Here is a 15,949-nt window from a genome sequence, read left to right on the forward strand (position 1 = left end):
GTCCCAAGTATGGGTCTCCCTGCCCTGAGGGCAAATAGTGGATACCACTCAGCTGATGGATCTCCTACATTCTCATTTGTCCCTGTGGCCCAAATCTGAGAGTGCAGGACAGGGGACAACTGGTGCTTTCAGATTAGGCCAACTAGCTAGTGAGGGCACCTTCAAGTGAGTACCTGCAGAGCCCTGGATCCAGGGTCCCTCTACACTAGCAGCCAGACATCAGATCCCACACCCCCACTGCGGGCTACATAGGGATCCTTGGGACAACAGTCTCAACATTGAAGTCCTTGTTCTGTGAGTCCAACAGTGAAATCCAGGCAAACAATTCCTGGAGCCTAGGCAGGTCTGAATACCAGGAGGACAGTAAGGCAGGACTGTCGACCACTGAGGTATTCAGGGCACGTGCACATGGGCATTGCACCTGCAAACAGCACCAGCACCCCTCCTGTGCTTATGCCACATCCTTCCAGGCATCTACATGCTCTAGCACTCTGTCCCTCAAGGCACACTTCCATGCACACACCCACACTTGCACACATGTGCCCACAAGCTTCCTCCCTTAGCTATGGCTGAAATACCAACATCCACTCTTGAGCTGGTGGACCTCTTTCATCTTCCTGAAGAATACTCCAGACACCAGAGAGAGACGGATCCAGTCTGAAGTACAGACCACAGGAATAGTGAAGGATACTGATAAGCAGATGGCAAGAGGTCAGCATAAGAACACATCCATGAAAAATCAGGACATCATGGCTTCACCAGCAATCCCCAAAATCAATGTATATTTTTTCAAATTCTTTATTAATTACACTTCATTCACTTTGTATCCCCCCTGTAGTTCCCTCCTTCCTCCCCTCCCAAATCCCTGCGTTCCTTCCCTTTCTGTACGCATGCCCCTCCCAAATGGATATTTTAACTCATTGGAAACACAGGAAAATGATTTCAAAGATGTGATTTTCCAGTTATTAGAGGCATATAAAGAGGAAATAAATGAAACTCTCAAAGAAACACAGGCGAATATAGCCACACAAACAGAGGCACATAAAGTGGAAACGGATAAAAAATTAGAGGCCATCATGAAAAGACAGGAATTCACATTCAAACAGATGAAGGAAATGTTGCAAGACATGAAAACAGAATTAGAATCAATAAATAAAATACAAACAGAGAAAGCCCTGAAGCTGGAGAACTTAGAAAAAAGATTAGGAAATACAAAGATAAGCATCACCAATAGAATACAAGAGATGGAAGAGAGAATCTTAGGTGCTGAAGATACACCTGCAGAAACTGATACTTCTCTCAAGAAAAAATAAAATTGAAAAGTTCCAATCACAAAATGGAAGAAATCAAGGACACCATGAAAAGATGAGCTCTAAAAATAATAGGAATAGACGAAAAAGGATATTCCAGGCTTCAAGGTCCAGAAAATGTTTTTAAGAAAATCACAGAAGAAAATTTTCCCAATTTAAAGAAAGAGATGTCCATTAACAAACAAGAGGCCTGCAGAACACTAAATAGACTAGACCAGAAGAGAAACTCCTCATGTTACATGATAGTCAAAACACTATATCTACAGAACAAAGAAAAAAATATTAAAAGCAGCAAGGGAAAAAGGCCAAGAAACATGTAAAGGTAGACGTATCAGAATCACACCAGACTTCTCAACAGAAAATATGAAAGCCAGAAGGGCTTGGGCAGATGTCATGCACACTCTAAGAGACCACAGATGCCAACTCAGACTGCTATACCCAGCAAAGATTTCAATCAATATAGATGGAGAAAACAAAATATTCCATGACAAAGGTAAACTCAACTAATCTACACAGCAACCCAGCCCTACAGAAAATACTAGAAGGAAAACACCAATCCAACAAAATCAACTACACTCAAGGAAACACAGGATATAGATAACTTCCCAACAAAAAATTAAAGGAAAACAAGCATTGACACAGTAATACCACCAACTCCTCACTAAAAGGAACTAACATTCATTGGTCACTATTGTCTATCAACATCAATGGACTCAACTCCCCAACAACAACAACAACAACAACAACAACAAAAAACAGACTAACAGAATTGTTGCAGAAACAGGATCCAACGTTCTGCCTTATCCAAGAAACACACCTCCACAACAAAGATTAAAAACTACCTCAGAAAAAGAGCTGGAAAAATTGTTTTTCAAGCAATTGGACCCAGTAAAAAAGTTGAGGTAGCTATCCTAATATGGAATAAAATAGATTTTCACCCAAATTTAATAAAAAAAAGAGGAGGGACACTTTATTATCATCAAAGGAAAAATTCATCAGGAGGACATCACAATCCTGAATATCTATGCCCCAAATACAAAAGCACCTGCATTTGTAAATAAGATAGTATTAAAGCTTAAATCACACATCGATCCCAACACCTTAATAGTGGGAGACTTCAACACTCCACTCTCACCAAGGGACAGATCATCAAAGCAGAAGCTAAATATGAAAATAATGACACGTACAGAGCTCCTAAATCAAATGGACCTTATAGATATCTACAGAATTTTTCACCCAAACCCAAAGGAGTAGAACTTTTTTGAAGCACCTCATGGAACCTTCTCAAAATTTGGCCATATAGTCAGGCACAAAGCAAGCCTCAACAGATACAAGAAGATTAAAATAATCCCTGGTATTTTATCAGACCACCAACTCCTAAAACGAAACTCCAACAACAGCAGAAATTAAAAAAAAAAAAAAAACCTATATACATGTGGAAACTAAACAACTCCCTACTCAGTGACAGCTTGGTCAGAAAAGAAATGAAAAAACAAATTACAGACTTCTTAAAATTGAATGAAAATGATGGCACAATTTTCCCAAACTTATGGAACACAATGAAAGCAGTGTTAAGAGGAAACTTCATAGAACTAAGTGCCTCCAGAAAGAAGTTGGAAACATCTCATACAAGCAACTTAACTGCATACCTAACAGCAAAAAGAAAAGCAGACACACACAAGAGGAGCAGATGATTGGAAATAATCAAACTCAGAGCTGAAATCAATTAATTAGACAAAGGAAACAATTCAAAGAATCGATGATACCAAGAGCAGGTTCTTTGAGAAAAATCAAAAAGATAGACAAATCCTTAGCCAAACTAACAAAAAGGCAGAGAGAAACTATCTAAATCAGCAAAATCAGAAATGAAAAGGGGGACATAACTACAGACATGAGGAAATGCTTCTACAAATGCATATATGCCACAAAATTTGAAAATATAAATGAAATGAACAATTTTCTTGATAAATTCCATCTACCAAAATTAAATCAAGATCAGGTAAACAGATTAAATAGTCCTATATCCCCCAAGGAAAAAGAAGCAGTCATCAAAAGTTTCCCTTCCCAGGGCCAGATGGTTTCAGCACAGAATTCTACCAGACCTTCAAAGAAGATCTAAGTCCAATTCTCTTCAAACTATTCACAAAATAGAAACAGAAGGACAAACATGGTATATACTCACATATAAGTGGATTTTCGACATATAATATATGGTAACATACTAAAATCTGTACACTTAAAACAGTTAAGCAAGAAGTTGGACCCTGGGTGAGATAATCAATCCACACACAGAAAGGAAAATGGGACAGACATCAGGAGAGAGAGAAAATAGGAAACAGGACAGTAGCCTACCACAGAGGGCCTCTGAAAGACTCTACCCAGCAGGGTATTAAAGCAGATGCTGAGACCCATAGCCAATCTTTGTGCAGAGTGCAGGGAATCTTATGAAAGAAGGGGGAGATAGAAAGACTGGAGGGGACTGGAGCTCCACAGGGAGAGCAACAGAACAGAAAAAAAAATCTGGGCCCAGGGGTCTTTTCTCAAACTGATACTCCAAACAAGGACCATTCATGGAGATAACCTAGAATGCCTGCACAGATGTAGTCCATGGCAGGTCAGTAGTCTCTAAGTGGGGTCCCTAGTAAGGGGAACAGGGAATGTCTCTGACATGAACTCAATGGCTGGCTCATTGGTCACCTCCACCTGAGTGGGAACAGCCTTACCAGTCCACAGAGGAAGACAAAGAAGCTTGTTCTAATGAGACCTGATAGACAGACTATGGTCAGATGGAAGGGGAGGATGACCTCCCCTATCATTGGACTGGAGGAGGGGCATAGGAGAAGAAGAGGGAGGGAGGGTAGGATTGCGAAGGAATGGGGGAGGAAGCTACAGCTGGGATACAAAGTGAATGAACTCTAACTAATAAAAAATTGAAAAATATAAAACAAATTGTCTCTAACTATAATTGTAGTCTTGTGCTATAGAACAATAGAACCCTCCTCTTCCTTCTCCTCCCATCCCATCCTCTACTGGCCACAATTTTCCTTCCTCTGCCCCTCTGTACTGTAGCTCTTGTCTGAAAGGGCTTGTAGTATTTGCCTTGAAGCATAGCCAATCCTGTAGAAATGGAGCAAAGAAGACAGTACAAAGAGCCATAAGGGAACTGAGATAAAATGTCCTCAAGTCAATGTATGTACCAAGTTCTCCTTCCAGTCAGCTGAGTATGTGAGTCTACAAGCCATCCATTTTCGACCATCCTTGTGGCAGTGATGAGGTCCTGAGCAGTGACTCTATGTGTACTTATCTTGAGCTTGTTCTTTACTGAAACAAGCCTGCTATGTCCCTATCACTCTTTATTCCCCATCTGCTGGTGGAGAACTTTTCCAGTATGGGCTACTACCTGCATACCTGAAATCAGAGAAGATAGCTTGAGGAGGCAAAGCTTCTGTAGCAGCTGCAAATTCTTGTATTAACCATTATGCTGAAGCAAATGAAATGCCTCTAACACGGAAGAAGTTACATCTGGCTCTCCCTGTTCCATCCTTTAAAATGATGGCTGACACAGGGAGGGGTGCTTCGGAATCCTGGCCTACTTTCTCTGCTTTTTCTCTCTGAAAAGGCATAGATCTTAGTGCTGTCTTGGATTTGAAGACAAGTTTGGCACTGCTCCCGTGTGAGGGCTGGAATCTAATTTGCTTCCAGGTGCAGAGGTCTGTGTGCCTCCCTTTGCAAACATTATTCTGAGCAGATGGCCATTCCCCCTCTTTCTTATCGCTTTGAAATCTGGGATATTCATATTCCATTTTAGTACCTGTGTTTTTAATCTTTGCCAAAAGCAAATGAAAACTTTTGGATATTTATGAGTTCACCTCTGCAAATACAAACACGGAGTGATGGATGGTGCCCAGCTCTCATCCATTAATAATCCGTAATATCAACACGTGCTGACTTTGGTGTTGCCTGCCTTCACCTGTTTCTTCATAGTGGATACATGTGTTTTTATTAAAGGTCATAACAAACGTCCATCCAAAAAGAACCTCAAAAGAAAAAAAATTCACAACTCATGCTTCCATACACGGTGGGGAATAGAAGAAAAAAAATGGTGTAGATGGGAAAACCAAGATTTTGAATGGTATAAACCCAAATTCAAATAGATTTCAAATACTGTCTACAGACATTGGCCAAGGCCCCTCTCCAGACCTCAGTTTCTCCTTTATGAAAAAGAGTATTAGTAGCCATCTTATGCAAATTAAAGGCGATAATAGAGGTAACGTGTATTTGAGAATGATTGGTATCTCCCAGCACCTGGTAACCACTCTATTCTGGGAAATGCCTTTCCTTGGAGCTGATGTGTTATTTCTTTGTAACATTTGTCTTTGGAAGTAATTGACAGTCAGTGCATTTGGAAGCAGCTTCTGAAGCCAAAAAAAAACAAAAAAAAAAACAAAAAAACTTTTGCCTGATTCAGTGAGAGTGACTGTTTTGTTGAGCCATTGGGGCCTACTCCAAATTCACAAAAACAACACAAAATGCTCACTGAACTGTACAGCATTAATTATACAGTCTATTTATAATAATCTTACAGAGTCTCATTACCTACAGAAGTCACTATGCCGCTTTCTCATTTGGTTTAGGCTGAGGGAATCACAGGAAGGACTTGTCATTCCTTCTGGAGTTTTCTGTATTTGGTGACATTTCTCCAGCTTGATGCAAAATGGTAACTGCAATTAATTACTTTCTGAATTGGCCCGAGGACAGCTTGTAAGTTTTCTGCTGCCCTCTGTCAATTTTTGGCACAATGAATTCTCTTTTAAAATGTCTCTGTATCTTGCATTTTTAGCATTACGTAGCCAATGACATATAGTGAGAGGTTGAGGATCACTGTGTGTCACCAACTGAAGATTCGAATGCTTGGAGAGGAAAGAGAGGGGGCCACAGCCAGGATACAAAGCGAATAAATTGTAATAAATAATAAAAAGAATTTTTTACTGAAAAAAAAAAACAACCCATCTCCAAATGCATAAGGAAATGTATTTCACTCATCTTTTTGCTTGTTTGTCTCTCATTCAGCACAGTCTCCACATAGAGCAGAAGTATTTATAAATGCCGCTTGAGCAAGCTTAACAACTTCCATGGTGGGCTTCCTGTACTCGGTGAGCTTTAGTACTGGGCGTTTAGTGCTTTGGAAACGATGAAGGCATCACAGTCATGCCCAAGGTAGGTGAGATCCCAGGACCCTTTTTGTAGCAGAAGCCCAACTTCAGAACTGATAATGAAGCTGGTTAAATAGGACACTGCAATGAAATACACTCGGACCCAGAGAGGAAGGATTTCCTAATTGGTTATTCATAAAATATTTCAGGAAGTATTTTTAAATATTGGTTTTAATGTAGAGACAATTGTGCTCTGAGAGTTTATCTTAAACAAAACTACCTTGTTATCATCTGTTATTATCCACTGCCACTTTATTATATGTAAGAAGATATCTTTGGAATTAAATCGCCTTTTAAAATCTTCATCATTGGCTACCCTGTACCTCGAGCCTGCTTCATATTAGCATCAAACCACTTTCAGCTTCACAGATAATAGCATCCAGGCTGATCTACAGTGACCTCTTTCAGAAGTTCCTGCGTGTAACTACTGTGAAAATATGAACTTCAAAGAATGCTGCTGGTGCATGCACGCTGAGAGCAGAAAGCGGGTGATAATAGGAAAACACTGTAAATGTGAAAATGTGATTTCCTACGAGAAAGTCAAAGATCAAAGGTGTGGCCATGTCTGCTTTGTTCCCTCAGTTGATTTGTTCTTTTATTTTCATACCGGTATAAAAGGATGCTAGAGGGTAACTTACTTTGTCTTTGATTGGCTGAGGTGTCAACTCAGGCTTATCAGGAAGTCAAACCTGAGAGAAAGGCATTCTTTGTCTCTGCTGTGTATATAAGGAAATGACCCCAAATCTCCTCTAGGAATCACGGTCCCTTCCCCACTATATGAATGCAATCACGGGGCATCATGGGAGGACTGGATGGAGAAGTGAGGATCGACCTTCTGACTTCAACCCTAAGGAGGGAATGTTGAGGCATCGGGTTAGCATGTACAATAACCAATAAATCTTTGAAAAATGCCATGAGTCTCTTAATGAGTATAGAAGTCTAATAACAAAGTAGGTCTGGAGCATTCTATGTTCTCTCTATCTCTCTCTCTTTCTCTCACTAATACACACACACACACACACAGACACGCATACACACACATGCACTCATGCAAGACAGAGGCAGAAGGAGACAAAGGAAACAAATGCAAAATAAGAGTTCAAGTTTAGAAAGAAAATAAAATTGCATTCCACATCACTTAACTGCTAATGAATAGTAAATCACAAATGCTGCCTTTCTCTGAGTGACAGATGACCTTTGTGCACACTTGTCAGCTAATACTCTGAGAGGAATATGCAAGGACAATCAGTAGGCTTGCTTCCTGATGGAAACTGGTAGCAGCATCGTGTGAAAGATGATCTGTGTTTCCTGCAGGCACAGGGCACCTTCCCCAGTGCCTGGTGTTCACTTGACGAAGTTCATGTAGATTGTGGCTTGTAGTTGATCCCAAATCTGGAGTCTAGAAGGGAAAATTCCTGCAGACTGCTATCAGGAATTCTGGAAATTCTGGTTGTTGCTGACCTGAGACCATCACAAGCACCTCAGCACTGCAGGAAACCTCAGCAACCAGGCTCAGGTCTTGTGCTGACACAAAATGCAGCATCCTTTTGACTATGGTGAACATGTCTTTCCATGGGAAAAGGGAATTTTGGAACAAGACCTTTGAGTACGTCCAGGGACTGGAACAGTGAACAAGAAAAAATAAGAGAAAGATACATCTGGGTTCTCATGACATCATTAGGAGTGGTGGACAGAAACGCCCACAAAAGAAAGACCTATCTACCCTCTAGGTCATCCAGGGTCACAGCATGTATATCACTGACAAGTCAGACAGGCCGTCAACTCACCACTCTAGCAGAAAAATAGAGAACATGGATGTGAAGACTGTGAGGAAGAGAAATGCTCCACACCCTGTCTTTACAAGTGCTAGTAAGTGCATTGTAATCAGGGACCCAGCAGGAAGCCACTTCAAATGTAGCTCTTTTGTGGAGCTGCATACAGTTCTTCTCTATTTTATGAGCTATGACATGCTATGGCTAAAAGGCAATCAATCTTTAGTTTGTTTATTCATTGGCTTGTTTAATTTATATAGAAACAAAAATACCACGGGCTCAGCACTTCATCTAAAAGTAAAGAGAGATTATATCCCTCAAAATAAAATTTTAAAGGGATGACGGGGAATAGAAATTAAAATTCTCTGTAGCTACCCTCTCCAGATACCTTGCTTTCATTAGCAATGGAACTTTCCCCACATAGGGAGACAGGGAAAGTAGGGCCATTATATACTGCAGAACCACGTCTCTCTGCCCCATCACACTCCCGCAATGACCTTTTTTGAGTTTATGAAATGAAAGTAAAGTCACCATGAAATTAATACCCAAGAATTGCATCTACAGAGATAAATTACAATGTGTGTTGTATGATATAGAGGGAAACATGAACAACACACAGGCTGTGCATATGTGAAAGTGCCCCAGTAAAACCATGACATTGTATTCGAGGAAGTGAGGAGGAGAGAGAAAACACTTAATGAAGAATGGGCGCGATGCGAATCTGAGGGCCAAAAGTCAACCATAGACAAACTTCCCACCAACTCGAGGGCTGTATTACCTGCATTACGTACTCGGTTTTTCCAGTGTCCATGCAAATGCCTTGGTTGCTGTGCAGTTGCTGTTGTGCTGTCAACTTTTAATAATGTATAGAGTCGCACAGCATTCTACAAGGCCACCTCCATCACTTCAGGATTGTGGGCTGAGGATTGACCAAAGCAATGATCTCAAAGCTCTGAGTTTCTATGGAAGAATCATTGAACCAAGTTTTATTACATGTTGAAAATAGCTAATTGATAGCTGGTCTTATAAACATATGTCTTGTAATATAGGATGTCAAGGAAAAAAAATGAAGCAAGATGCTGCCACGAGAAGCAGAAATCAACAGACACTGCAATTTGCAAAATCTAGCACTTTAATGGGAAAGAAAGAGTGGACAAGAAAAGTTAAAACCATTGATTCTAAGAAAAGTTAGTTCCCACCATTTGCCTGCAAATTTCATGACTTATTTTTAATTGCTGAGTAGTATTCCATTGTGTAAATTTTCTACAATTTCTGTATCCACTCCTCCATTGAGGGACATCTGGGTTGTTTCCAGATTTTGGCTATTACAAATAAAGCTGCTACGAACATGGTTGAGCAAATGTCCTTGTTGTGTACTTGAACATATTTTGGATATATGCCTAGGAGTGCCATAGCTGGATCTTGAGGAAGCACTATTCCTAATTGTCTGAGAAAGCACCAGATTGATTTCCAAAGTAGTTGTACAAGTTTACATTCCCACCAGCAGTGGAGAAAGGTTCTTCTTTCTTCACATCCTCTCCAGCAAAACAAGGAGATCATGAAATTTGCAGGTAAATGGTGGGAACTAGAAAAGATCATCCTGAGTGAGGTATCCCAGAAACAGAAAGAAACACACTATATACTCACTTATAAGTGGATACTAGACATACGATATAGGATAAACCAACAAAAATCTGTACACCTAAAGAAGGTGAGCTAGAAGGAGGACCCTGGATAAAATGATCATTCCTCACTCAGAAAGGCAAGTGGGATGGACATTGGAAGAAGGAGAAAACAGGAAACAGGACAGGTGCCTGCCACAGAGGGCCTCTGAAAGACTCTACCTAGCATTATATCTAGGTGGATAGTGAGACTCATAAACAAACTTTGGGCACAGTGCAGGGAATCTTAGGAAAGAATGGGGAGATAGTAAGAGCTGGAGAGGACAGGAGCTCCACAAGGATAGCAACAGAACCAAAATATCTGGGCACAGGCATCTTTTCTGAGACTGAGACTCCAACCGATGACCATTCATGGGTATAACCTAGAACCCCTGCTCAGATGTAGCCCATGGAAGCTCAGTGTCTAAGTGGGTACCCTAGTAAGGAGAACAGAGACTGTCTCTGACATGAACTTAGAGGCTAGCTCTTGACTGCTTCTCCCTGATCAGGGAACAGCCTTGCCAGGCCACAGAAGAGGACAATGCAGCCAGTTCTGATGAGACCAGATAAGCTAGGGTCAGATGGGAGGGGAGGAGGACCTCCCTATCTGTGAACTTGGAGAGGGGCATAGGAGGAGATGAAGGAAGGAGGGTGAGATTAGGAGGGGAGGAGGATGGGGAATACAGCTGGGATACAAAGTGAATAAACTGTAATTAATATAAAAAATAAAAATTAAAAAAATAAGAAAAGTTAGGGAGGAACTTGGGCAAGTTTTTTTCAAAAAGAAACTAAAAGAAAGCGAGGCCCGTATTTGATAAAAATCAGAAAATGACTCTGCTGAGAAACTACCCTATAACATGAGACCAAATAGTCCAGACACATAAAGAGTCTTCCATTCTGAAGCCCATATACTGTAACAAGGAATAGAAAGGCAAAAGCCCTGTCCTTAGCTACACAGATGGACATGAAATGTCAGTGAAGTGTGTCCAGGAGGACTGGATGAGACCTTGACTCAGACTGGCCTCCTCTGTGCCTGGCACAGAGCCTGGAATTTCATTATTCCATTCTCTTAATCCTGCATGCTCCTACAAAAAACTTATTTCGAAAAGGCCAGTTGTACTACACTTAATCAATGGAATTCTATGAGCAGAGTAGAGGCTTCCTCTTCTCTTTATCTTCCTGAGATAAGAAAGACATGAACAGATGATCCTAGTTCACTACCAGAGACAATCCAATATCTTCTCAGTCCTCAGATCCCTTCTTCTTCTTTCCAAAAGAAGCCAGAAAAGAGAACACTCACCCTCAGCATTTCCAATAACTTCAATACATCTTTAGTTATTTTGCTTTTGAAAAGATTCAATATATATTTTTCCAGAGGGATTTCTCCTACTATTTGAAATGTGCTTTTATTTATAATCAGTTCAAAATGTTGCTTAATAAAAGCTGTTTGATATCCAAGCCAAATTCTAAAGACTGTTCCATTTTCTTTTCAAAATCCTTTCAAGGGGAAGTGGAATGCTCCAGAGAAGAAAAGGACTTGATTCTGAACACTGCAAGTTCAGCCCTGCAGCTCTCAGGGGCTGGAGTTCAGAGGTGTTATCAGAGAGAAATTAGCTGTCCTTGGTTGGGGGCTGATTGGGGGTTATAGGGACAGGGAAGGTCTCTTAAACTCCAAACAAATAAAAAAAGATCTTTAACCAACAACAGAAGACACTGATTTAAGGAATGCCAACAGCTTGGCTTTAGAGGCTAATGTTAGTAACTGAATAGTTCACATGTTTAGTTTTGAGGAAAATAGGTGAAAGACTTCAGTTCTGGCCAACGGGCTCATTTCTTGTCCCTTGAAGATGAGCAGATGGAGGGGGTGCTTGGAAGGTCCTTTACTGGCTAAGGAGAAAATAGACCTTGAAACGTATGCCTTAGTCAGATTTCTCATTATTTTATCTACTCCTCAGTGCAGAGTGCCACAACACTGATAATGAAGTGCTATGTTCCCAAAGGTGGCTTCCTGAAAGGCGAGCATGGCAGCTGTTTATCTCACCTGGAACTGCAATCCGACATTTGAACAAACGGAGCCTGGTGAGGAGCTGGGGGAACTCCCTGATTTATTAACAAGCTGTAAGCTTTAAATGGGAAGCTGAGATGTCCTTTCAACTCGTAATAGTTTATTAAGGATCATTCGGAATCATTTTTTGTCCCTTCCCGAAGAATGCAAAAGAAAAAAAAAGAAAGAAAGAAAGAAAGAAAGAAAGAAAGAAAGAAAGAAAGAAAGAAAGAAAGAAAGAAGAAAAGTTCTGACTACCTAGTAAATCTAGTGCCTTACATGTGTATGAGGAGTCAAAGGGACTTCCCAGAATAGGGCAACCACAAAACTGTGGGGCATTTTTGCTTCTATGGTCACTCTGTCTGAGGTCCCACTCTAACTGGCTTCTAGTATCAGAGATCACCCTTTATTCCTAAAACCAGATGTGTTCTGAAATTTGTACTGTCAATTGTACTGTCAATTGGTTAGTATCAATTGTTCAGCACTTATGCTACCCCACCATTGATATTTGCCAAAAATAAGCTAGCAAAAGGGCTACTTCTTTCTTTCTTTCTTTTTTTCTTTCTTTCTTTCTTTCTTTCTTTCTTTCTTTCTTTCTTTCTTTCTTTCTTTCTTTCTTTCTTTCTTTCTCTTTCTTTCTTTCTTTCTTTCTTTCTTTCTTTCTCTTTCTTTCTTTCTTTCTTTGTTTTGTTTTATTTTGTTTCTTCTTTGAGTATAGTGTGTATTTAGGTAATAAACACTCCCCATTGTCTTCTTCCTACTTCACCAGGACCCTTCTATGGCACATGTCTCTGAAAACTTCTGCCTTATTGTTTTCTAATCGCCCACTGTATCCAATTAGTGCTCTCTCCATGAGTACAAGAGAAGGACCATCCACTGGAGCTGGGTCCCCAACCACAGGCCACAAGCTTTAAGAAAACAGACTTTCCTTCTGCTAGTCCAGCTGCCCATAGTCCCTGGGCTGGGAGTGAGCATCACAAGCCCTCCCACATCTGAAGCACTGTCTTGATCTCCTGTCATTCTTGTGTAAAGTAGGCACAGCAGTTTTTGGTGTGCAGGCATGACATGACTGAAAGGCACTATTTCATAACAGTCCACCCCCTCACCTGGCTCTTGCAAATTTTCTGCCCAGTCTTCCATGATATTCCATGAGTCCTGGGTGGAGAGAATATGACATATTTGTTCCATTTAGGCTCGAATACTCTCCAGTCACTTATTCTCTCTGTTTTGGCCAGCTATGGATTTCTGTATTAACCATTATCTTGAAAAAAGGCTTCTTTGATGTGGGGTGAAACTTCACTAATCTGTAGGATAAGGATAAGGATAAGGATTTAGAAGACAGTTTGATGCTACATCCATTTAGCAAAATAATAATAGAAGGTTCTACACTAGGACCTAAAATCTCCCAAACCACCATTAGTTGGCCAGGTTTATAGTAACAGGCATGAGTTCTCTCTTGTGGAGGAGGCCTTAAATTCAATCAGAAATCTGTTGAATGTTGTGAGGAGTAGAATAAGCCTCACTGAGTTAAGTCCTGAGTGACTGTGTATTGATAACACAGACACAGATATGACAAGAACCAAAACCTCAGACCCATGGGAAATGGGCAAAGCTTTTCCCCATGTGATGCTGTTCAGAGCTGGCAATGCGTCCTTTCTTTGATCCAAGTGCAAGTGTTTATGAATGATTGATCAGTATGTGCAAAAACTATCAAATGCAGCTTCCTCTTGTCAGACCCTTAAAGTCTGGAACTGCCTACAGAGAGCTCCTACTGAGACTAACTAACTCCTCTCCCTGCGTGGTATATAATAAGCCTGCTGAGCTCTCTGATTAAGGTGGCAGTAGGTGTGGCTGCATCAGAATCTGAATAGCCCACCTGTCTCCAGCTTTTGGTACTGTGTCTGTTCCTTCTTCTTCCATTGTTGTTCCTAGTCAGAGTTCCACATTCAACATGCCAGGGTGGTGGCAGATTACATCCACAACCTTCATGCCACTATAACATTGGATATATCTTGCCAGCCCAATCATTAATGTAGTTCACAAAGCTCATAGCTGAATAAATTTTTTTGATGTATTTATCTCTCAATATTCTGCACAGTACCTGCTGCTGCTATTTAAGCTAGACAGCAAGGAAAATCTTCCAGGTCAGGACCAGTTTGATCCTGTGTTGTGTTCAAACCATGTAATGCCTTTATTAATAGGGTTTGATCAGTTCTGTGGAGAAACCAAGAGAAATGGTGATAGTTTAAATTGTGGGATGATTTCTGGAGTCCCCGAAGTAAGAACTTGAAAGGTATTATCTTATGTATGGCATTGTTTCTTGTTTGATAATCTTATGGCTTCTGAAAGGAACATTATCTTTCCATGTATGGTAACTCCAATTATACTCTTTTGAAAATACACACACCAGTGCGGTGGCCCACACCTGTAATCCCAGCACTCTGGGAGGCAGAGGTAGGCACATCACTATGGGTTCAAGGTCAGCCTGGTATACAAAATGAGTCCAGGACAGTCAAGGTTACACAGAGAAACCCTATCTTGAACAAAAAGAAATGAACACACACACACACACACACACACACACACACACACACACACACACACGAAGCATTAATACAAATCCTTCAAAAGCCCTTGAAAACTATAGAAGAGAATGGAATGCTTCTAAGCTCATTATGTTGGGTTATTATTTCCATAATTTCAAACAGTTAAAGACATTACAAGAAGAAAAGAAAACTATAAGACTTTATATCTCTGATGAATACAGGTGTAACAATCTTCAACAAATAGGAGCAAACTGATTTCCAAAACACGTTTAAAAAATTGTTCAGGGGAAAAAAAAAATTGTTCAGGGAATACTGCATAGCCAGGAGTGGAAGGATGAATTCAAAATGTTCACAGTACACTCAGCAAAATTGTAACCAGTTAATTGTTCTTATATATGAGATGTTAAAGCACAAATTTCTTAAAAGAAAACAACTTTAAATCTTCAGGATCTTGGGAGTAAGCAATCATTTCTTGGTGATGATATCCATCTTATCCATCCACATTGCTTCATCAGAAGAGTACATTCTGAGTAATTTTACAATAACCATAAACTTACTAAAATTTTCAGCACCTTAGAAATCCAAGATCAGTATCCCGCCATTTGGAGAGAGCCTTCCTGTCATAAAAAAAAGCATCAAGTGGTAGAAGGCCATGATGACAATAAAGTCAGAGCTACAGAAGGGAGACCTAAATCTAACTTCTATGAAGACACTAGTCCTGCTCATGATGGCATATCCTACTTGGCCCTAGAACCTCTTAAAAAGTAAAAATTCAACTCAGAATGGATTAAAATCTTAAATGGACTTATATTTTATGTTTTCTGTATTGGTCTTCATGGTATATATATTTTTATCACTCTATGTATTAACCGTCATCTGCATAAAAGATAACTGAAATATGTTTCCCACACCATTGTCAAAGAAATGCAAAAACATACCTATAAGGAAGGAAAATGGATTTTATTCAATAGCTATTGAAATTAAGAAACAAAACCTGCGTGTAGACTAGAGCTTGGTTCCAGATCCAGCACTGATGAGGAAGAAGTGGCTATAATAGAGGGTATGGTAGAAACTAAGATGGAGCAGAAAGCCTAAGAGAGGATTCTGGCCACACTGTCTTGGCAGAGTTGGAGTATTCACTGAAGGCTCAGATAGGGTGACAAGGGTTGTGGAATCCGATGAAACAACAAATAGGAAAACACTGGGGAGGCCCAGCAATGTTCTTATTAAAGCTTGGTAATGTTGGCTCCAAGCAGACAAACACCAAGTCCAGGGCCTAAAGAGGCCACTAAAGTCTGATCCAGAACAGTATCTTTATGGTGGAAAAAAATAGTGAAAATCAGTCATAATTCTAATCATAAAATCTAAAATTATAAGATGTTTACATCACATATCCACAAAAG

Source organism: Psammomys obesus, unplaced genomic scaffold, assembly GCF_907164565.1.
Source record: "Psammomys obesus unplaced genomic scaffold, mPsaObe1.curated_primary_1811, whole genome shotgun sequence".
Classification (NCBI taxonomy): domain Eukaryota; kingdom Metazoa; phylum Chordata; class Mammalia; order Rodentia; family Muridae; genus Psammomys; species Psammomys obesus.